The following is a 23,261-nucleotide window of genomic DNA, read 5'->3' as shown; positions in this document are numbered from 1 at the left end:
AGTGGGTAGAAAATAGCCATGATTGTGATTAACTGCAGCTGTTTTGAAGACTTTTTTCAATTGACCAATCAATTAAAAACTCGTGGACAAATCATAAACTGTTTAGGTCAAACGAATTGTAATAATAAAAGCTTAATATATGTGTCAAATTCTAAAAGAAGAACATATAAGTATAATAGATATTATCGAATAAAATTATTAACAGATCTGAAACTTGACCCATCTTCGGACAAACAGCATATTTCTTAATTTTACCCTAGATAGTGATTCTACAACTTAAGCGTGCATTTAGAACCCGAGGAAGGCAAGGAAGGCATTTATACATATGTCACAAAAACGGTTCATTGTGTCTCTGTTCTGAACAATTATCTGTTCTGCACTTCAAAAAAGTTCTCTCTTCTGCGAATACAGTTTCTGTTGTCAATCAGGTGACACTTCATCTTAACAGGATTTGTAGATAATGCCGGCAATCAATCAGTCCATTACCTCGCCATTATCACTTGAATGGTATCCGACATTGCACTTATTTCGGGTGGTATCTATTACCACCTGACTCGCATCAATCAACGACAGTGGCATCAATTTCCGCAACGGGCGCCACTCTGACCCGACGTAGGATAAGTTCCTGGAAGCTTTTAAGCTTTCGACCCCTTTTGCATTTCATCTCCTCGCCCAATCCAGTCATCCATCTTTCTGACACCGAATGGCAAATGGAGCGATAAATTGGAATAACATTCATTAGATTAAATTCTATCAACGACCACGTTCGACATCAACCAACGCGCCGTAGTATAGCATGCACGAGCGCACGGCCTTGTGTATAGGTAGAGAGTGTTCCGGTGCAACGCATCCTGCATCGGGAACAGGAAGCACTCCCTTAAAAGCACACATGTGGGACGTGTCCTGTCGTCCCGGGCGGAGGTACATTAAAAATTGTGCTTACGGCGAGTTTTCCACTTTTCCGTTAGTTTCTGCCGTGGGTTGCATACGTCGCATACCTTCAGACTGAACCACACGTGTATGCTCCATTCGTCAGGGTCGTTCTTTAAACTGCACCGCACTGACTAGTGGCTTTATCGCTCTATAATGATTCAACACATGCCCCATCATCATCGTCGTCGTCGTTGAACGTTGAACGAGGGCAAGAAGATGATAGTTTAAAGGCCCACAGCAACCACCGCTGCTCTGGGCTTACACTTCCGACGAGGCCAGGCAGGATCAGAAGCTTCCTGCGGAACCCCCAACCCCATTCGCGGCATGATTTACCCACCGTGTGCGTCTCACGAGAAGAGATGGCACTTTGGCGAATCGAGTGAGAGACAGATTATGATTGCCTGCCTTATTATTATTGGCTCGCATTAGCATATCAATTTATAGGTCGTCGCATGCCTAAAGATGCTGTTCCGTTCCGATGGCCAACGGGGAGGATCGCACTTGCTATGCTCTGTGGTTGGGATTTTGGCCTATCTTGCATAAACACAAACCACCAGTACAGGCGAAAACGTGAATGGAAATGGCATTATTGCTGTTGCTGCCAATATAATGCTTAAGGCGGTGATCAAAATTGTACGGAATGGGCTTAGCTCGTTCTGTTCTGGTAACAGATTTCCGGAGCATGGGCACAGCTAGGCGATGGATGAAAGTTGCTGCGTTGCAAGAATAATTCTCAATTTACACAAGCTAAGGGAACGCTCTATTCATTACATCGAAATCAAACTCAAACAACGTTCTTGACACATATAAGAAGTACCTAACATCAAAAAATAAAATCAAATTCAAGCCCCTGTCCTGTCCTAATTCAGGCTCGGTTCTTTGCGTGCGCCAATTGAATTGCTGCTAAAGCTCGGCAGGATTTGTAGCTCAATCGATAAGATTGCTTCTCGCTACACACAGCTGCCACATATATACGTGGTCATTCCAAATGCCGTTCCGAGAGATCATTCGATACCGAACTAACGGTAGTAGAGACTTATTGTGGCGACTACTAGGCCAATTCCTCCCGGAACCACCTCGCATCGCTCGACCGGAACAACGGCGAATGAAAATTGAAATAAAGCCATGATTGCTGATTGCCATCGTACTATTTTATGCTACTGCCATAACGCCACCGTCATCATCGTCGGTCGAACTTCCGATGAGCTATAAGATTTCTATTGAATTTTGAACTGTTTGTTGTGTGAAGATTAGTAATGAATTTTATAGGGATATTGACCAGTCTTCGTCCTAATCCAATTTTCGATAAATGAAATGATAAACAATTGTTTTTTGTCGAAATTAATTTATTGGATTTTTTTTCGGTGATATCATCGAAAAAAACCCCTAAAAATAATTTCGATAAAGTTACGCAGTTACCTTTAAAGCACATATGAAACCAATTATTATACAGCCCTGCTCCAAGACAGCCATAAAACCGTTATAAGACGGAAGTGGCCCACTCTTAAGAACGTTTTCAGGACAATTTCCTAAGGCTCACTTAACCCTTATGTGAGTGACGGGGTACCCGGGTACCAATTCTGATATTGAAACTTAAATAACTTGTTGTAGGTAGGTTCAAATACTATGAAACTTTCCGACATCTCGTAGAATGTTGAGACGAAGCGACGGGTAAAGTTTGAGGTTCAGGTTGAGATTAGAGCGCTTATTATACCCCTTAAACGGGTGACGGGGTACCCGGTACCCAACCATATCACAGTGGGCCTGTATATTAATATGAGTGCTTGATTATATGAATCTTTGCGTATGTCACTAGGACAAAGGGTGTTCAAGTGCATGTATGTATTTTTTGAGGTGTGAGTGTTTTAGAGGCCACCGGGTGGCTCCCTGGAAGATCCGGAACATCCGTCAAAATCGTCAATTCGTAAACTCCATCGTAAAGCGACTGGATTTTTTTTAGAATCAAGTTCTGCCGAACTCTGAGTATGTAATTGATGCTTTGACCCACATACGGACCATTGTGTCCACTGGGTGGCCCCCTGGAAGATCCGGAACATCCGTAAAAATGGTCAGTTCGAATATTCCATCGTAAAGCGACGGGATTTTTTTAGAACCATTTTCTACTGAACCTTGAGTTTGGAATTGATGCTTTGACCCACATACGGACCATTTTGTCCACTGGGTGATCCCTTAGAAAATCGGGAACATCCGTAAAAATGGTCAATTCGTAAATTCAATCGTATCGCAACAGGATTTTTTCAGAACCATGTTCTGCTGAATCCTGAGTATGAAATTGATGCTTTGATCCACATACGGACCATTGTGTCCACTGGATGGTCCCCTGGAAGATCTGGAACATCCGTAAAAATGGTCAATTCGAATATTCCATCGTAAAGCGACATGATTTTTTGACGTAGGACTTACGTCTTTCTTTACTATACTGGGGTTTACTATACTGGTGCTGGAAGGGAAGATTTTGAACGTTACTAGCGCCTTTATCTTTCGATGGATTTTTGAGATTTATATATCAATCGACTCGGACACTCTCCAGCATTTTGCCTATTTCATTGAAACTTAAGATTATGAACGATAAACTATTAAAAATTTCAATTCTTGTCAAAGCCAGCAAAAATTTCATTTGCAACCAATCCCGTGCATTCCTAACACGAACATCAGAATGCGGTATGTCACGGACCGGTAGACCCGAAGCAAGAGTTCACGGCTAGATGCCGATGATGGCTGAGACAGCAATGGCAGCGGTGGTGGATGAAGAAGAATAAAATTTGGGATTTGGAGTGATTGGTTTCAGAATCCACATGATCCTGGGATGGGTACGAGTCATGTCATATGACTGACCATATGTTAAGTTGTGCTTGGTACTAAACGACACGTACATTAAAACATGGTTATACTATAAAACAGTTCTGATTCCCCAGCAAAAACAATCAACTTCACTGATGAAATTAAAAATAAGGCATTAGCAATTAAAGATGCACAATCAGCAATAGTGTTAATATCCATTTTAGATTAGACAATTTTGCTGTTTTACATGTAAATGTTTTAAAAAGTGACGTAGACTCGGAGTTTGGAATCAAAACATTAAAAAAATTTCCTTGGTATTAGCAGTACCTCCTCTATTTTAGTAGGGTTACTGCTCCTTGACTTGTTTCTTATTGTTGTGATTTTTTCAGCAGTAAGCACGCATCTTATCTAATAGAACCAACGAAATTGGTGCTGTATTTCTTTGTTTGAAAAACGGAACAGTTCCCCTAAAATAGCACATTTTACCCAAGTCTGAAAATTTTATAAATAGAATTTTTAAACTTCAAATACTATCATCAATACGAAATCTATAAATGCCCTACATTTGCTTGAGTAAAAAAGGGCTTAATAGTTAAAAACAATGCAATTCTAATTATGTAATTAATTATTAGTTATTGTTAATTGTCGACTGGAATTAAAGTTGCTTATGGATGTGGCTTTCTCAGTCTGAGGATAATCAAAACGGCTAGATTTTGAAATTACCCGACGTTTCGGCCGAATGTATTTGGCCTTTTTCAAGGGAAATTATTTGTCAACCGTTTTTCGTTCGCGAATTAATGCCTGTTTCATGTTTTGGGCTTCTTGTATGCTACAATTATACACATTAAAAAACATTAATTATGATAATATACGAAAAAACACTACAACACTGTACGATACTAAACGGCTCTTTAAATAATTTCCCTTGAAAAAGGCCAAATACATTCGGCCGAAACGTCGGGTAATTTCAAAATCTAGCCGTTTTGATTATCCTCAGACTGAGAAAGCCACATCCAAAATTAATTATTAGATTTATTTCCAGAAGATTTGAATAAACAAATTTGCTAATAATTCTACACAGCATGGAAGTTGTTGTTTCCAATATCAATACCTATGATCAAATTCCATAGATACAAAAGTTAGAAGTTAAATGTAAATATGTTACGTTTATACAAGTCCTACGTCTAGTCGCGGTTATGTTAAAAACATTACCCATTGCTCGTTTTTTAGAACCCTTTTTTTGCCGAATCCTGAGTAGACCTGTTGCAAATTTATTGGCGGCGGCGTGATAGATCATTTTCAGCCTGCGGCGGCGGCTTGACGGCGTCACGCCGTTGGTAATCAGCCACGGCTGCGTGTGTCGGCGTGAGCTTATTTCAAGCAATAGGTATTTTCCAAAATTCTCGGGTACTTATTCAAAAGGACGTATGTGATTGTGCAAACAAAGTTTTGAACGTTGATTCCTCCAATCTGATGGCACTCCCACGCAATCCTTCGCCACAGACAGGTATGGGGAGGTTTCGGCTACCTGTTCGTTGTGTTGGTTTGCATGGGAGTGCCATCAGATTGGAAAAATCGACGTATGAATCTTTGTTTGTACATACGTCCTTTTCAATAAGCACCCGAGAATTCGGCCTCAAATTCCTTCGTGAATTCAACCAGGAAGTTCTCTGAAAGCTGCCTCAGGAATTGCTCCGTAACGTCCTAGAATAATTGCTCTGGAGGTTCGGCCGACAATTCCTCCATAAGTTCATCCAGGAATTCCTCCAGGAATTCCACCGGCAGTTCCTCCAGGAATTCCACCAGAAGCTCCTTCATCCACGGAAGATCCTTTAGAAGTTCCTCCGGAAGCTCTCCCAGAAATTCTTCTGGAGGTTACTCTAGGAATTCCTCCAGAAGTTCTTCCAGGAATTCCTCCGGAAGTTCCTCCAGCAATTCCTCTCGAAGTTTCTCCAGGAATTCCTCCGGTATTTCCTCCATAAATTCCTCTAGGTAGATCCTCTAGGAATTCCCCCGGAAGTTTCTCCGGAAGTTCCTCAAGGAGTTCCTCCGGAAGATCCTCCAGGGGTTCCTGTGGAAGTTTCTCCTGGAGTTCTTTCGGATGTTCCTCTAAAAGTTCCTCAGGAAATTACTCCTGGAACTCCTCCGAAAATTTCTCCATAAGTTTCTCCAGAAGTTCATCCAGGAATTCCTCCGGAATTTCCTCCATGAATTCCTCTATGTAGATCCTCTAGGAATTTCTCCACAAGTTCCTCCGGAAGCCCTTTCAGGAGTTTCTGCGAAGGCTCCTCCAAGAGTTTCTCTGGAAGGTCCTCCTGGAACTCCTCCGAAAATTCCTCCAGAAGTTTCTCCAGGAATTCGTCCGGAAGTTCCTCCTGGAATTCCTCCAAAAGTTCCTCCAAAAATTCCTCTGGCAGTTCCTCCAAGAATTCCTCTAGAAATTCTCCCGGAAGTTCCTCCAGGAGTTTCTGCGGAAGTTTCTCCAGGAGTTCTATCCGAAACCCCCGGAAAGTTCCTCCAGAAGATCCTACAGGAATTCTTCCGGAAGTTCCTTCTGGAATTCGTTTGGAAGTTTCTCCAGCAGTTTGTACAGAATATCCTCCGGAAGTGCCTCCAGGAATTCTATCGGTAATTTCTTCAAAAATTCATCAGGAATTTCATCGGAAGTTCGTATATGAATGCCCAGTTGACACAATGGTCCGTATGTGGGTCAAAGCACGGCAAATGCTGGGTGAAGCGTACCATTGGTACTTCGCGTACCTGAAGGAATAAAATAGACCCGCGGTCCTTAGCCTCTTACCCAGCAACTCCTATCCTTAGCTCCCTGTGGTGCTGGCCGGGATACAAGCAACCTTAGGGAATATCGGGTGACCAACCCCGGTGGAAACTATAGTCGTATGCTGACAGGGAAGGGGGGTTTGCTCCTCTCCGGAGGTGCAAATCTTACTGAGCGTCTGTTCTCCATGTCAGGATCGGCTCACAACAGCGTCTGTTCTCCATGTTAAGGGCGGCTAATCATCGTCCGAGTGCCAGCGAGGGACTCTAAGTGAAACTGTGCACCATGCTCCACCGGGAATAAGGAGGAATGGTCCTCCGGAAATTTAGGGGGTTTGGTGTCAGGGCCTGCAAGCCAGCCTTAAATAAACATAAGCAACGAACAATCAACAAGAGAGTACGTACCGGAACAATCGGCGAACACCACTGCGACGAAAAGGGACTAAAGAATGAAAACTCAGTTCGTGGAACTGCAAATCTCTCAACTTCATCGGGAGCACACACATACTCGCCGATGTGCTCAAGCACCGTGGATTCGGCATCGTAGCGCTGCAGGAGGTTTGTTGGAAGGGATCAATGGTGCGAATGTTTAGAGGTAAACTTCTACAAGAGCTGAGGCAACACACACGAGCTGGGAACAGCTTTCATAATGATGGGCGATATGCAAAGGCGCGTGATCGGGTGGTGGCCGATCAATGAAAGAATGTGCAGGTTGAGGATCAAAGGCCGGTTCTTCAACTTCAGCATGATCAACGTCCATAGCCCACACTCCGGAAGCACTGATGATGATAAGGACGCATTCTACGCGCAGCTGGAACGTGAGTACGACAGCTGCCCAAGCCACGACGTCAAAATCATCACAGGTGATTTGAACGCTCAGGTTGACCAAGAGGAGGAGTTTAGACCGACTATTGGGAAGTTCAGCGCTCACCGGCTGACGAACGAAAACGGCCTACGATTAAATGATTTCGCCGCCTCCAAGAATATGGCCATTCGCAGCACCTACTTCCAACACAGCCTCCCGTATCGGTACACCTGGAGATCACCACTGCAGACAGAATCACAAATCGACCACGTTCTGATTGATGGACGGCACTTCTCCGACATTATCGACGTCAGGACATATCGTGGCGCTAACATCGACTCTGACCACTATCTGGTGATGGTTAAACTGCGCCCAAAACTATCCGTCATAAACAATGTTCGGTACCGACCTAGAGCGACTGAAGCAACCTGATGTCGCCATTGCATACGCGCAGCATCTCGAGGCAGCGTTGCCGGAAGAGGGTGAGCTCGATGTGGCCCCTCTTGAGGACTGCTGGAATACAGTCAAAGCAGCCGTTAACGACGCAACGGAGAACAACGTCGGGTATGTGGGACGAAGTCGACGGAACGATTGGTTCGACGAAAAGTGCAGACCAGGGTTCGTAATGCTCACTCAATCTCAGGAGCACATGATTTTCCCTCACGAAAGTTTTCGGGGAGAAATCGCTTTTCGGGAAAGAAAAACAGCTTGGAGAGTGATCACAATTTTTCGCTCACTTCGATTGCCGCTGAACGTTGGTTTGCTCTTTTTTCATATTCGTGTCTTTTCGTGGCATCATAAATGCAAACTGTAGTAGCGTATGTGGAACAAATAACTTAATGCTTTGATACAAATAGCGTGGTGGTGTGGCTAGAGTAAGCGCATCCCCACAGCTATTATTGTTACTATTCTGGGTTTGAATCCCGCCGTGGCCATACAATTTTTATAGTTGTTCTACGATAACTCGCGCAAAAAGTGAGTGAGAGGTAAAAGTAATGAAACGAAAAAGGATTTTCATCTAATAAGCAAGATTTTCGTTTATCTTCCAATGCTTATTCTAGAGAAAAGATTGATGGGTGAAAGATGATCCTCAACATAAGCAACGAAACAAGATTTTCCCTTGGCCCGAAAAACGCTTGCTTTGGTCTCATTGAAATGAAAAGTCGAAACCCTGGTGCAGACAGATTCTGGAGGAGAAGGACGCAGTGCGGGCGGTCGCGCTGCAGCAATGTACCCGGCAGAACGTGGAACGTTATAGACTGAAGCGGAGACAGCAGACCCGCCTTTTCAGGAAAAGAAACGCCACCTGGAAGAAGTGGAGTGCGAGGAGATGGAATAGCTGTGCCGTTCTCAAGAAACACGCAAGTTCTATCAGAAGCTCAACGCATCCCGCAAAGTCTTCGTGCCGCGAACCGAAATGTGCTGGGATAAGGATGGGAGCATCTTGACGGACGAACGTGTGGTGATCGAAAGGTGGAAGCAGCACTACGAGGAACATTTGAATAGCTCTGAAAGTACAGGCAGTGAAAGTCAAGGCAGCGTCAGTTCAGCGGACGATGGAAGCCAACCAGCCCCCACCTTGACGGAAGTTAAGGATGCCATCCATCAGCTAAAGACCAATAAAGCAGCTGGTAAGGATGGTATCGGAGCTGAGCTCATCAAGATGGGCCCGGAAAAGCTAGCCACTTGCCTGCACAAATAGATAGTCAGAATCTGGGAAACTGAACAGCTACCGGAGGAGTGGAAGGATGGGGTTATATGCCCCATCTACAAGAAAGGTGACAAGCTGGAGTGTGAGAACTTCCGAGCGATCACCATCCTTAATGCCGCCTACAAAGTGATACCCCAGATAATCTTTCGACGTCTGTCACCATTAGTGAATGAGTTCGTGGGAAGCTATCAAGCCGGCTTCGTTGACGGCCGCTCGACAACGGACCAGATCTTTACTTTACGGTTTCAAAAATGCCGTGAAAACCAGGTCCCAATGCACCATCTGTTCATTGATTTCAAGGCGACTTGTGACAGTATAGACTACATATATGTAGCTCTATAGAGCTATGGAAAATTATGGACGAGAACAGCTTCCCTGGGAAGCTTACCAGACTGATCAAAGCAACGACGGATGGTGTGTAAAACTATGTGAAGATTTCGGTCGAATACTCCAGTTTGTTCGAATCACGCCGAGGACTAAGACAAGGTGATGGACTTTCGTCCCTGTTGTTCAACATTGCACTAGAAGGTGTCATGCGGAGAGCCGGGTGTAACAGCCGGGTACGATTTTCAGCAGATCCAGCCAATTTATTTGTATCGCGGATGACATGGACATTGTTGGCCGAACATTTGCAAAGGTGGCAAAACTGTACACCCGCCTGAAACGTGAAGCAACAAAAGTTGGGATGAAGTATGACTGCATCGAAGACAAAGTACATGTTAGTGGGCGGAACCGAGGGCGACAGGGCCCGTCTGGGAAGCAGTATTATGATAGACGGAGAAACCTTCGGGTGGACGAGGAATTCGTCTACCTTGGATCCTTGCTAACGGCTGATAACAATGTTAGTCGTGAAATACAAAGGCGCATCATCTGTGGAAGTCGGGCCTACTACGGGGTCCAGAAGAAACAGCGGTCAAAAAACATTCGCCACCGTACCAAATGTGTTATGTACAACCGCTAGTCCTCTACGGACATGAAACATGGACAATGCTCGAGGAGGACTTGCATGCACTCGGAGTATTCGAGAGACGGGTGCTTAGGACCATCTTTGGCGGTGTGTGGCGGCGAAGAATGAACCACGAGCTCGCCCACGGGCGAACCCAGTATCCAGAAGGTAGCTAAAGCCGGAAGGGTACGATGGGCAGGACATGTTGCAAGAGTGCCGGACAGCAACCTTGCAAAGATGGTGTTCGCTTCCGATCCGGCAGGTACGAGACGGCGTGGAGCGCAGCGAGCGAGGTGGGCAGACCAGGTGCAAAACGACTTGGCGAGCGTGGGGCGCATTCGAGGATGGCGAGATGCGGCCTCGAACCGTGTATTGTGGCGTCAAATTGTTGATTCAGTGTTATCTGTTTAGATGTAGACTAAATAAATGAAATGAATGAATGGAATAATCGCCGAAAAAATTTCATAATTCCTCCTTATTCTTAAAGAAATTTCCGAAGAAATTGCTAAAGATACTTCCAGAGGAATTCCTTAAGGAGTCTTTCAACGAATTTCTGGCTAATTTCTCGTAAGAATTCCTGAAACATTTTTTTTCAAGTACGTATACATTCCTTAAGGAATATCCTAAAGAAATTCGTAAAGGATGTTCTGAAGAAATTCGTAATGGAAAAGGAAGGAATCTTCCTGAAGGAATTTTCGGAGAAAAAATAATTCCTAAAGTAATTTTCTTAGGTTTTTTAAGGAAACTTTAAGAAATGTAAAAAGAAATATACCAAGTGGTTTTGTCAATCATATTCAAACATACATTTCAAATTAAAAAATAGTTATATTGGACAAAAATGTGGAAAAGCATTCACAGTAGGGATTTAATTATTTTGCTTAATTGATTTCCCACATGAGTCAACTGTGCTAATAACACAAATAAAAAAACAAAGAAACTGATTAAATAGGGGGCCTGGTTGATTTTAATAAGGCCGATACAAATATTTAAAATCCATTTTGTCTCCCCCCCCCTCGGATTTTTTTGCCAAAAAATGATATTTTGAGGGGGCAACAAAATAAAATTCGGATAATTTTGAGGATTTTCAAAACATTCTTTAACAAATCCGAGGTGTTTTTGGATTTTTTTAATTTTAATATTTATTTTTTATTATCCCCCCCCCCTTGACCTTTCGGAGACTAGTAGGACAAAAAGTCAATTAAATATTTGTAACGGCCTAATTAAAAAAAAATTGTCAATATAATTAATGTGCTTACTTAACTTGAATTTCCTGAGCTGCAATGAATTGCCTGCACAAATGCCAGATCCTATAAGAATGGGGGTGCTTTGGGCATGTATCCATGCCTTCACAAAAGCTTATGTGCAACAGCAAACATAATTTGCGAGTTACCGAGGTTAGGTTCCCTACTGCATGCCAAAGCCAAGGCCTGGCTTAGACGAATTCCAAAGATCAGTTAAACATTTTATGTGTTATTCTACTCACAGCACTGACTTAGAGACACCATCACGTAAGGGGTCGTTCAATAATTACGTAAGCACATATGGGGGGAGGGGGTCTGTCATTTTCTTACTCTTCATATAAACAAAAAATAATTTGTGTGGGAAAAAATCTTAGGGGGTCCGAAAAACCAAGAAAAAATGCTTACGTAATTATTGAACGACCCCTAAGGTAGATTTGAAATTGAATTCTGACGATTTCCACCATTTCCATATGTATTGCTTTACAGATACGTATTTCGTCCTCAACTGTAAGGCCATCTCAGTGTCTTGTACTTTACTCGACTCGATTAAGGTTAATTGATTTTTTTATTGCGATTAGTTATCGGCGTGGCAAAATTATGATTGGCGGCGCGCCGACCCAAAATCATCGGCGGCGGCGTGAGTAAAACCAACGGCGGCGGCGGCGCTCAGGTCTACTTGGGACATTATGAAGGCTTTGGTTGATTCAGCAGACCATTTGATTCAAACTCCAAGACGATTTGGAGATCTCAAAACATCTTATATACCTGGACCTGGAGACGCAAATGAATGAAAAATACTCGAAGGGCATGATTTTGATGATACCGCGGCTAAGGACATCATGGAAGCCTAAGTAGATTCGGTAGACCATTTGATACAAACTTCAGGACAATTTGGAGATCTTACAACTTCATACATGCAAGAAATGAAGACGCAAGTGCAAGTCAAATAATCGGAGGACAAAATTGGGTTGACACCGAGGCTGGGGACATTGGGGAGAGGATTTTTTGGGATATTTCTGGGAGGAATTTCTCGAAGATAAAGGGAGAGAGTTGAATTCCGGGGGTATTTGTTAGGATGTTGCGGTGGAATTTCTTGGGAAAGAATCCTGGCTCTATCCAAAACAATATACAAATTTTGGGGGAGTAGCTGCAGAATTTTTTGAAGGATTTCCGGGAGAATTTCTTAAATAATTTCTAGAGGAAATTCTTAGAGGAATTCTTGGAGGAATTTTCGAAACAGTGTTTGAAGAAATTTACGGAAGAATTCCTGGACCAATAACTAGTGCATATGTAGATGAATTTGGTTAGTGGTTTCTGAAGCAACTTTTCAAAATGGTATTAGTGGTATTTTAGGGGCATGCCTGTAGAAATTTCCGGATTAGTTTATGGAAGAATTTATATTAGATTTTCTTAATGAATGAATGCGTGTAAATTTTTCTGGAGAAATTGCCAATTGAATTTATATAGGCGTTTATGGAAGCTTTCTCGGAGGAATTTTCGGAATAATATCCGGGGCGGTAGTGGAAGGTGGGTTTAGAGGAATTCCATGTGAATTCCGAAAGGATTACATACGGCATTTCTGGAGAGTTCCAGGCCTAATTTATGAGGAGATTTTGCGGGGATTTTTGGAGTAATTACTGGTAGAAATTTAGGTACAAGCAACTGTGAAAATTTCTTAAGGAATTCCTAGGTGAATTTCTGAAGGAATTTCAGAGACAATTTCTTGATGGATATCTGGATTAAATTGTAATGTACTTTTGGAGATTGACAGAGAAACAGCTTGTTTACAATAGTTTGATGCGCTTTCATGAAATAAAAAGCCGTGAAAACTTGGCGGAATTCCTTTCATTGTTTTTGTGGAAGAATTCCCAAAGGAATTACCGGAGAAATTCTCAAATGAACTTGCGGAGGAATTCCCGAAGGAACATCCGGCCGAAGGACACATTCTTCATTAGCAACTGTACTGATCAAGTGAAGTTGTGTAAGCTATTTGCCAGTCCAGTGCCAGTCCGTCCAATTTTGGAATCCCGAGCTCGTTCAGTAGCCGCTAGGTTGCGAGGGCCGACGGAGGTCCTTCGTAGCTTAGTTGGTTAAAGCACCAGTCTAGCGTACTGTAGGGTCATGGGTTTGAGTCCCATCGAAGGGTAAGTGGTTACCTCCAATACATTTTCCAAATCAATATCTTTCACATAATGTACATATTCACTAGGGTGGTTCAAAAAATCGATTTTGCTCCACAGTGTTCATCTGATTCTTTATCATGTTCTGAGTGTCCTCTGAAAATTTGAGCTTATATGGATTAAAACTGATTTAGCACAAGCGATTTCAAGTTTGCATGCAAATTAGTATGGGGAAATTTATTTTTTCATTATACTGTTGATGACGCTTCGCCATTAAGCGCAGGTTAAAAGAAAACCTACATAGCTGAAAGGAATACTCAACATCTTTCACTCAGTGAAAACCGCATCTTAATTGATCGTTCCAATAATTAGTAATCGAATTTAATCTATACCATGGTTTTCTGAAGCTAATTGCATAACTCCTCAACAGGCAACATTGCTGCTCGTGGCGCGAAAGATAGCACACACAAATTCAGGCTACTATGTTGCACTGCACATTTCAGTGATGCCCTTAAAGAAGTTTAACGATCATGACTAAAGATTCGCAACCTGTATTAAAATCGATTACTAATTACTAAGGCGATCAATCAACATGCGGTTTTCGTTGGGTGAAAGCTGTTGAGTATTCCTTTTAGCTATGTAGGTTTTCTTTTAACCTGCGCTTAATGTGGATGCGTCATTTACAGTATACTGAAAAAATAAATTTCTCCATACTAATTTGCATGCAAACTTGAAATCGCTTGTGCTAAATCAGTTTTAATCCAAATGAGTTCAAATTTTCAGAGGACACTCAGAACATGATAAAGAATCAGATGAGCACTGTGGAGCAAAATCGATTTTTTGAACCACCCTAATATTCACATATGAGTTTTCACAACATTGTAAAATATTTTCTTACAAACGACATGTATAAAGAGATCCGTTAGACAGATGATTGAATTTGTGTAATATTTGCTATTAGTTACGTTATGTATGTGGTTTTATAGATGTTATATTATTTTAGCGTTCTCAATTCTTATTTTCTTCAAAGAAAACAAGTTTAATGACTTTGAATGTTTCAAACTAAAACGTGTCCAATTTTTACTGAATAGGTATAGTCTTATTATAATAGGATTGAATGTATGTACTCATTTAATTGATCATTGCTTATTTCGACATTGTTGTTTCAAAAGGGCGAAAGTCGCAAACCTAAACATTGACTTCTTTTGCTGATTACAGGGAGATTAGCGAGTTCTGGCGGTATTTTCCACTCCCATCAAATAGAAGGCGCGGAGCACCACCAGTTCCAAGTGGTTGTAAGCTGGGGGCGGTCCTAGTTGTTGAGGAATTCGCAGGAAAAGGCATTGTTTACGTTTGCGACATTCGCCCTTATGAAACAACAGTGTCGAATTTTAGTTTGTATGAAACAACAAACTAAGACAACTCTACATGAAATATTAGTTGGATGAATGGAATGACTGTACTTAACATGATGAAAATTAGCTCAAAACCACAAAGGCGTTATTGAATCCCAAAATAAACGTCGAATCATCCAATGCTTAATTGGTATTTGCTCGTCATTACTGTGGAACTGTTATTATTATTATATCGATTGGCAAAGATAGAGGAGAACGGAAACAGGCTTGACGACTGAAACTTCAATAAATTCTTAGTCGGCATCAGACGTTACGGCGACGGCATCGCACAGTGACCGGAAGTTTTGTGAAACTAGCTTTCGCGCTGTTAATGGTTTTGTTGTTTATGCCTAGGAGTGGACTTTGTAGGAAGGCGGCCCTGGGGCCGACAGTTTTCGGGGACTCCTAAATGTTCAAAAAAGATTGATTTTGGTACATAAGATTATGTGGCGGCCCGGGGCCAAGCACCTCCACTTTCCCCCCGCTAGACAACCTTAAGATCAGGCCCTGTTCATAGCAGTTATTATTTGACGCTGATAGTGTGAAACAAATCAATCTTTCCGTTTGATAAACTAGAAGAGAATTTCTCTATGGTAATACTCGGCTCAAAAATTAGATTGGAACTTTTACCTTCTTATCTGAAAAATAATTATTCTCATTACAGCCACTACATATGTAAATAGAATAATTTGCAGAAGTGATGTAGAATTTAAAAAAGGGAAGTTTTATATGTATAAGAAATCAAAATGGAGAAACCACTAGTCAAGGATAAAGCAAAAAAGGTCGGTCCATAGACATGGTATTGTTATGAAAACTTGGATATTCTATTTTCTGTTAAAATACCACAAAAAGCAATTAATTGCATATTATTCGGCAACTCGGCCGTACGAAAACCATTTTTTTTTTTGTTAAATATCTTGGCTGTACATATGCACAGCACGTGTTTCGAAATGGACAAATTGATATGAAATTTGCGAAAAGAATCCAAGTGTCTTGGAGGGACTCGAACCCTCAACCTCCTACTGTCTACAATTAATTTCTGATATTCTTCCCTCCCTCTTCATACGGGAGCTTGGCAGAAGGAAGGTCGTGTGATATGTGCCATCATAAATATTGCCCTCCGCTCGCTTTCAAATCGACTTCTATAAAAACATTCTTCATGCCTGCCGTATCCTAACGGAACTATCAATTCTATACTTTCGCCTCTAATTCTATCATGAACATGTACGTCTAAATTTGGAAGATGATATTAGCATTTCCATATCATTGTAAATCGTTTAACTTCACGTAGAAGTAACACACACAAAATCATTAATTTAATTATTTAGTCGTTTATGCGCATTTGCATGCTGTGGAGTGTGGAATCGATTCCTGAAAGCTTTTCGTGAAATGAAAAGCTCAAAATTCTATGCAAACTGCCCGATCGGCTTTTGCGTTCCGGAGTTTTTAATAATCCGGGTTTCTTCCTTATTACTTTGTACAGTTCTACTATTGTTTGGCTATTCTGAAAAATCCCGCCACTGTGCGACCGACTGGGCGAATAAATTATGTGAGGACTGTTGATTAAGAAATAACTTTGCGTTCAACAATTGAACAAAAGTTGGCCTCTGGTATCCGGCAAACAGTTTGCTCGAGAAACTTTGTCCACCCGTTTTGCGGCGCATGGCCTGAACGAAAAGCGGAAGAATCCAATCAATGTGGCTGCGGTATTTATTCCAAACAAATTGAACGGCGTCGATTGATGGCGATAGATTAATCGTTGCTCTAATTGAGAGGAAAGTTCGACTTTTGTGCGATATTTCATTGGGTCCAGAACGGAACGTGCTCTTTGTGACAGCTTTGACCAGTCGATTTGCTGGCAAGGAATGCTTATAATGGTCACAGAAGTTAAACTCCACTGCGATTTTTGCCCTCACATGAACATTTTAATTTGAACGACAAGCAACCAACAATTATTTTCCACTTGTCTGAAACTCCGATAATTTTGCCGCAGTATGAAATAGCTTCAGAACTTGACTGACAATCGTTGGGGATCCGTACGTCTTAAAATTGCGCCAGAGGGCTCTGGCAAACAAATTAGATGTCTTGATGGGAAGTTACCACCGGGGCTCCAACAGCCAGCCTAATGGAACGAGCGCTGCGAAAACCTTTTTTTAATAATCCCCGATTAAAAACAAACTTTCTACGGAAGACAGCGAAAACACCAGCAGCAGCGCCATTGGGTTGAGTTTCTTTCCGGTTTGGCAGGGCGGGGGACATTAGGAAAAGTATTTAATGTGAAAACTTACTTCCACTTCGGAACGCCTGTTATTGGTACCGACGGCGGAGTATTTGAGCCGTTCCGTGATGGAAGTATAAAATCTATGAAGTATGAAAGTTGCCTCACAGTGCAGTGTGCGTTCCGACGTTGTATGCTCAACAGAGAAGTAACAGGCACCATGCGCCTCCTTTCATGGAGTCCACTGCTATAGGATTGAAGTTTAATTGTTCTATGAAGATTTTGTCTATCATACATAACATAGGGGAACGGTTCGCCACTTCATCTCATAGCTCCTATTTCCATCCCATCAAAAACAAAGCAATGGAAAGGAATTTGGTTTGTTTATTATTTTTGTGATTTTTTTCAGCAGTGAGCACGCATGTTGACAAAAAGAAGCGAGGAATTTGGTGCCGTATTTCTTTGTTTAGCGATGAGATGGATATATGTACAGTGAGATGAAGATCGGAACATTTCCCCTATCATTGTAAATATTTAGTGTACATAGTAGTTAGGTCAGAGCCGTAGCATCTACTCCCAGCGCCCTTGGCAAAATTGTTATTGGGCTTCTATTAGGCTCCGTTATTCATCTAATGAAAAAAATAATGTTTTTTCAGCAGTAAGCATGCATGCTAGCAAAAAGAAGAAATGATATCAATCCCGTATTTATTTGTTTCACGATGAGATGAGTATATGTTCAGTGAGATGGAAAACGAATCAGTTCTTCTACATATTCACATCTGAGTTTTTAAATTGTAAATTAATGTCCAAGTCCCTCTACTTGGAAGTGTTGGCTTGACAAATGGATTGTAAGTGATTCGACTATGGGCCCAATTTGGGAATTTCGAGCTAATTCAGTAGCCGCTACATTGCTACGTTGTCGTAGCTTAATTGGTTAAAGCACCAGTCTAGCGTACTGAGGGTCGTGGATTTGAATCCCACCGAATCAAAAAAAAACTTCCACATTGTATACTCAGAACAGAACATTTTAAATATCATTGGGGCATTAACAAACCTGTTGATGGATACTATAATAAATTTTTATATTAAAGAAAGAAAAACAGAATAATTTACATAGCGTGGGTTGTGCCTTTCTCTTATATTTAAAAGAAAAATTAGAGAAAAAACACGTTAGAGATGTCAAAATATCACTTGCTCAATGGCTACTGATTCTTTGGGGGTCTGTCTAGGATGTAGAGGGGGTTGACAGTGGGCCCTGTTAAACCTCTACTAAAAGCTGCATGTGTTCGCAAGAAGGCCCTATCAAAACGACCGTGTGTCGTTTAAAGAGCACAAGCCCATCAGCAGGAATCAGTGTATCAGGATTAATGTCAGTAAGATCCTGATTATGATATACTGGTCACGCAAACAACATATCGGAGGAATCTTGGATTATGGATTAGGATTAGGCGTCTATGGGCCGACAGTCGAGCTATTCTGTTACTCGAGTGAAAAGGGTGACATCTTTTTCAAATGGTAGGCAGGTTAATGGTTTAACTACCTCCGTCTCGATACATAAATTGGCAAGCCTCTGGTAATGATCAAAACCTGACACCTATACCGATGGGTAGTAGGGCCAGATGTATGCTATAAGGCACCGGAATCAAACCTTGTATGGACTTCACTGTTTATCCATCCTTGGGTAACAAAATTTATAATATGTAAAGACTACGCTAAGCAGTAATACGCTGTAAATTTGATATATTCCTTTTTTTTGTGATTTTTTTTATTTATTGAACGGCTACTCAGTCTTGTGTAGCCGTTCAATAAATAGAATTAAAACGTACAGTCGATCCATAATCAGTAAATAATGGAGAACTTACATAACAAGTTGAACAATATTTTTTCGGGATGCACTAGCACCGACAAACTGACATACATTCCCATACATGTGTACTCATTTTTTTAACCGCAGTAATCCTTTGCCAATCACTAAAGGTTCCCCCAAACACATGCGACGCGACAGTCGCGACGCGATTCTATCGCTTGGCGACATCGATTATGTCGCCATTGGTATAGAAGCGTAAATAGAATATTGCCTGCAGCGACCCAACGAAAGAATCGCGGCGACTAACTGTCGCCGTCGCGGCGATGAAATCGCTTAGGTCTGGGGGAGCCTTAACTCCATCTGCATGATGATTTACACATCGTCTGTTCAGTGTATGTGTGTGCAAGAAAACGCAGTTAAAAAACTTCACTCATTACTGAGTAAGTAATCACACACTGACTTTTACAAACCCATTGAAGCTCACTACGAAAATGAAGCACCTGAATTCTGTAATTGATTCGATGTGTCTCACATCGTTATGTTTACATTGAACAGCTGTTGAATTTTCCTGCATATTGCACCCACAGTGTATGTAATTAAGAGTGGCGACATGTGCCGCATTTGACAGGTCTCCTGCTCATCTGGAACACGATTTTGTATGGAAATGACAGATAAATTTTGTTCCAATTCTGACAGTGTCACCACTCTTAATTACATACAGCAAAAGGTGGGTTATCTAAAAGCAAATTATAGTCGTTCCATACTCTTCCGACCATCACTCATCCAAGAATAGTAAGAACTAGAGCACAGTGTAGTAGTTCTTTCTCCGTAATGCAGCACGAAAAGGTGTCTACCAACCTTTACAGGCTCCGTTAACTGCCTGGCTAATTGTTTCACCCCCCATGCCACGTGTTCCCTTGGCTCGTGTCGCCTGACACCTTGGGATTAGGGACGTCATACTGTCAGCTTCAGTTTTGTACTGAGCCTAGCGATATGACCGGATTTACACCGTCACGCACTGCTTCAGAGCATAGTGTATCCATTGTACTGGCCACACAAGTTACATACTCATGCAATGGCGGGCATAGAAAAGCTTTCAATTAATAACTAAGGAAATGCTAGAAGAATACTAAGTTGAAAAGCTAGGTCAAGTTCTAGTTGGAATGTGAAGCCATGGAGAAGAAGAAGAAGAAGAAAAAGAAGAAGAAGAGGAAAAAGCAATCAGCCGATAAATACAAGGATAATCATTCCGAAGAGATGTAAACCAGCTTGTATTTATCTATCTATCTTCTTCTTCTTCTTCTTCTTCTTCTTCTTCTTCCATGGCTCTACATTCCAACTAGAACTTGGACTAGCTTTTCAACTCAGTATTCTTCTAGCATTTCCTTAGATGGAAAATGGTTTAACACGTATCAAAACTATGAGTAACGGTAACCGCTACAATCACAACTGTTGACTGCTAGTCCCGAACTCAAGAAAAGTTTGGACAATCTAGAATATTTAAAAACTATCTTACAATGTCTTTTGGTCTTACAGAAGATGTAACGCACATTGGTGGATACATATCGAAACTTTGAGCAACAGAAGAAGCCTTCAAAGAAGCTATAGCCCTCAAAAGTTGAAGTAAGAAGAAAAGTCAATTAGCTCTACGAGTTCTGACTTTCAGAAACAACTGGCAACTGGTATCATGTATCAGAATGCTGGCTCAGAAGGCACTTTCCCCTCAATTTGGGAGATTTGTGCTATCTCCTTCACTGGCCTTTCTCATCATTTCTCTCATCTCACCTGACGAAAAAGGAAGTGAAAAAGGAAAGGAAGAGAAAATAAAGTTGTAAAGGAGAATGGAATAAGTTTCTGAGGAAGACGACAAGTACTCCTGTCAGTCATCGGAATGGAAAAAAAGTAGCGCACGTTCCGATTTCTATTCTGAACTGTATTTGTTTATTGGACAAATAGTCGAAAACGTTCGACGTTTGCACACCACAGGTTTTAAAGTGGCACTAATGTAGCTGTTTCATTGCAAATTGCGAAAAACAACATTGTGCATTCAAAATGCTATCATAAGACTATGCTTTTCATGATTGCTTTGAGAATGCTTATTTAAATCAGCCAAGTTTTCGAAATGCTTATATAAAGCATGGAGCATATGCAATGCAAGTACCTATAATGCTGCTATAGTGCTTACCTTAAAGCCTTTTGGTTACCTGGGAATTCATGTGATTTTTTTTAGAATATAATTAAATTTAATAGCTTATATTGCATTTATTATTTATCAACTTAATTATTAACCCAATCCGTTTCTAAGAAAGTTTATTTTTTTCCCAATCGTGCGTGGTTAAGGGCATGGAGGATAATCTGTCAAAATCGCTAATTGATGTAAATAATTTATCTTGTCGATTTCATACACTTGACAGAATGCTTTTTGACTGACGAACGTCGTTTGTGGTGGCTACGACAAGAATAACAATCTCTTGATTCAAAATCCGTCCATGGTGCTTGCATTTGGATTCAGTTAGTGTTGAATTTTGTCAGTTAGTGTTGAATCTTGTCAATAATGACGAATATTTTTTTTTGCTTTGGATTTATACTTTTCAGACACTACTATATATAATGAAGTGATTAGGTGTATGAGTTTATGTGTTTCATGGTAGAAGTTGTATGTTTTTATGCAGAAATAAAAATTTAAAAAATGGAGGCGAAAACTGGGGTGAGGGCGTTTTATGTCTTATCCTAAAACTTTCAAAAAGTAATGAATTCAATTGTTCGTTCTCAATTTCTGTTATAAAATAAATCAGCGGTATAGTTATTAGTTATTTGCTCCTATTGATTTTCCCGATTATGCATTTTGTCGAATGAAGAGGATTGGATAGTACCATGAATAATATTTCTGGAATCACAATTTCATGAACTTGTCAGCTCATGACTTTCATGTTTTTTTAATTCATGAATATGGGTATACATTTTTTTTTCCGTGTTGTAAAACTGGAATTTAAACTGCGCAACGAAGACAACGTTAGCACATTAAGAACCTGCGGTTGGGAATCTATCATCCATATGACGTTCTGCAGCTTATCGCTCAGCTCGCGTCCTTACAGATCTTCGTGCTGTTTTTCTATGGGCCAGATCGTACAGGCTCGTATGTCTGTTGGACACTCTCAGGGAACTCTTGGAAATGGTTATTCTCAACATATAAACATAATATACAGACCGCTAGTGGGGACTATCTAATATGCCCATGTGTGCCCCTGCGTATTTATGCAGGATTTTGAAGAAGTACTTTGAGAACCGTATCTTGACTTAAAAAACAAACATCGGGTCAAGATAGGGAAGGGTCACGGCAGGAGTGTCACAAGATTCTAAATTTGGACCAACTCTTTGGAATGCGATATACAACGGAGTATTATCGTTGAAGCTGCCCAAAGGAGTCATGATAGTTGGATTTGCTGATGACGTAGTCCTGTTGAGCAAAGCGTTTTAAAGGATTAACATTATAATCGAAGGAAACGAAATAAGGTCTCATCGTTCACTAAATACATGGGGGTGATGATAAACGATCGACTAAATTTGAATAGCCACGTCGATTACACCTGCGCGAAGGCAGCGAAGGCGATCACCGTGGCAGGCCGAACCATGCCAAATGTTGGTGACTGAGGAGTAGTTGAAGCCGGCGAACGTATCATCATGAATCCTGAGCCCTAGTAGCACACTTGTCACATATCAGTCACTGTGACTGATATACGACCAAATCCAGTCACATTGGAGTTGCAGCAACCAAATCGATCTGAACTGTGTTACTAGGGAGGTATGGTGTACCCGCATACAAACATACAGACATCAGCTTATTTCGTGGTGCTGAGTTGATTGGTATATAACACTGTGAGTCTCCGTGCCTTCAATCAAAAGTTCGATTTTGAAGTGGTCTTATAGCATTTTCTTATACCTAGTATACTGCCCGCATATTTGTTCCATATGAATAGGAAATCCAGCAAAGATGTGACTGATATGCGATCATAGGCAGTATACAAAAAAGGCAAAAACTGACATAAAACTAAGCTGAGTTTCATCTATGCAAATAATTATATATAGAGCTTGTTCAGCGGAATGTATTAAATTGTCATACAATGCGTAAGAATCTTGAATGACCAACCATTTCAAACAACTTCTTTATGCAAAGGATAGAATTATTAGAAATCTTTTTATTAGAAGTGCGTATTTGCTAACCAGATTTGTTTAGGAGAATTCTATTGCATTCGGATTCAGGGTTGTTAATCGATAAAATATCATCGTTAATTTAACGCCAACTTCGATAACGATAACACTTTTTTGCAAATTCCTGATAATAATATCTGATTTACAGTTCGTCTTTGAATTATAAAATGGCCTACTTTTCCGTACCAACGAAATGGGTGCTTAACGTTATCGTTATCGAGTATTCGTTGATTTATCGGATAATTATCGAGTTAACTGTAACATGTACTACAGTTTGAAGTGCAAATATTCACAAGCTGG

General features: G+C 41.1%; 1 pseudogene; it reads right to left on the bottom strand.

Annotated features, from left to right (window-relative positions):
- The window catches only part of LOC134210722 (leukocyte receptor cluster member 8 homolog), a 308,392-nt pseudogene that overhangs the window by 40,394 nt on the left and 244,737 nt on the right, over positions 1-23,261 (bottom strand).

The sequence above is a fragment of the Armigeres subalbatus genome, chromosome 2 (assembly GCF_024139115.2).
Source record: "Armigeres subalbatus isolate Guangzhou_Male chromosome 2, GZ_Asu_2, whole genome shotgun sequence".
Taxonomy (NCBI): Eukaryota; Metazoa; Arthropoda; class Insecta; order Diptera; family Culicidae; genus Armigeres; species Armigeres subalbatus.
The sequence above is the reverse complement of the archived record's forward strand: the minus strand, read 5'-3'. Positions and strand labels throughout refer to the sequence as shown.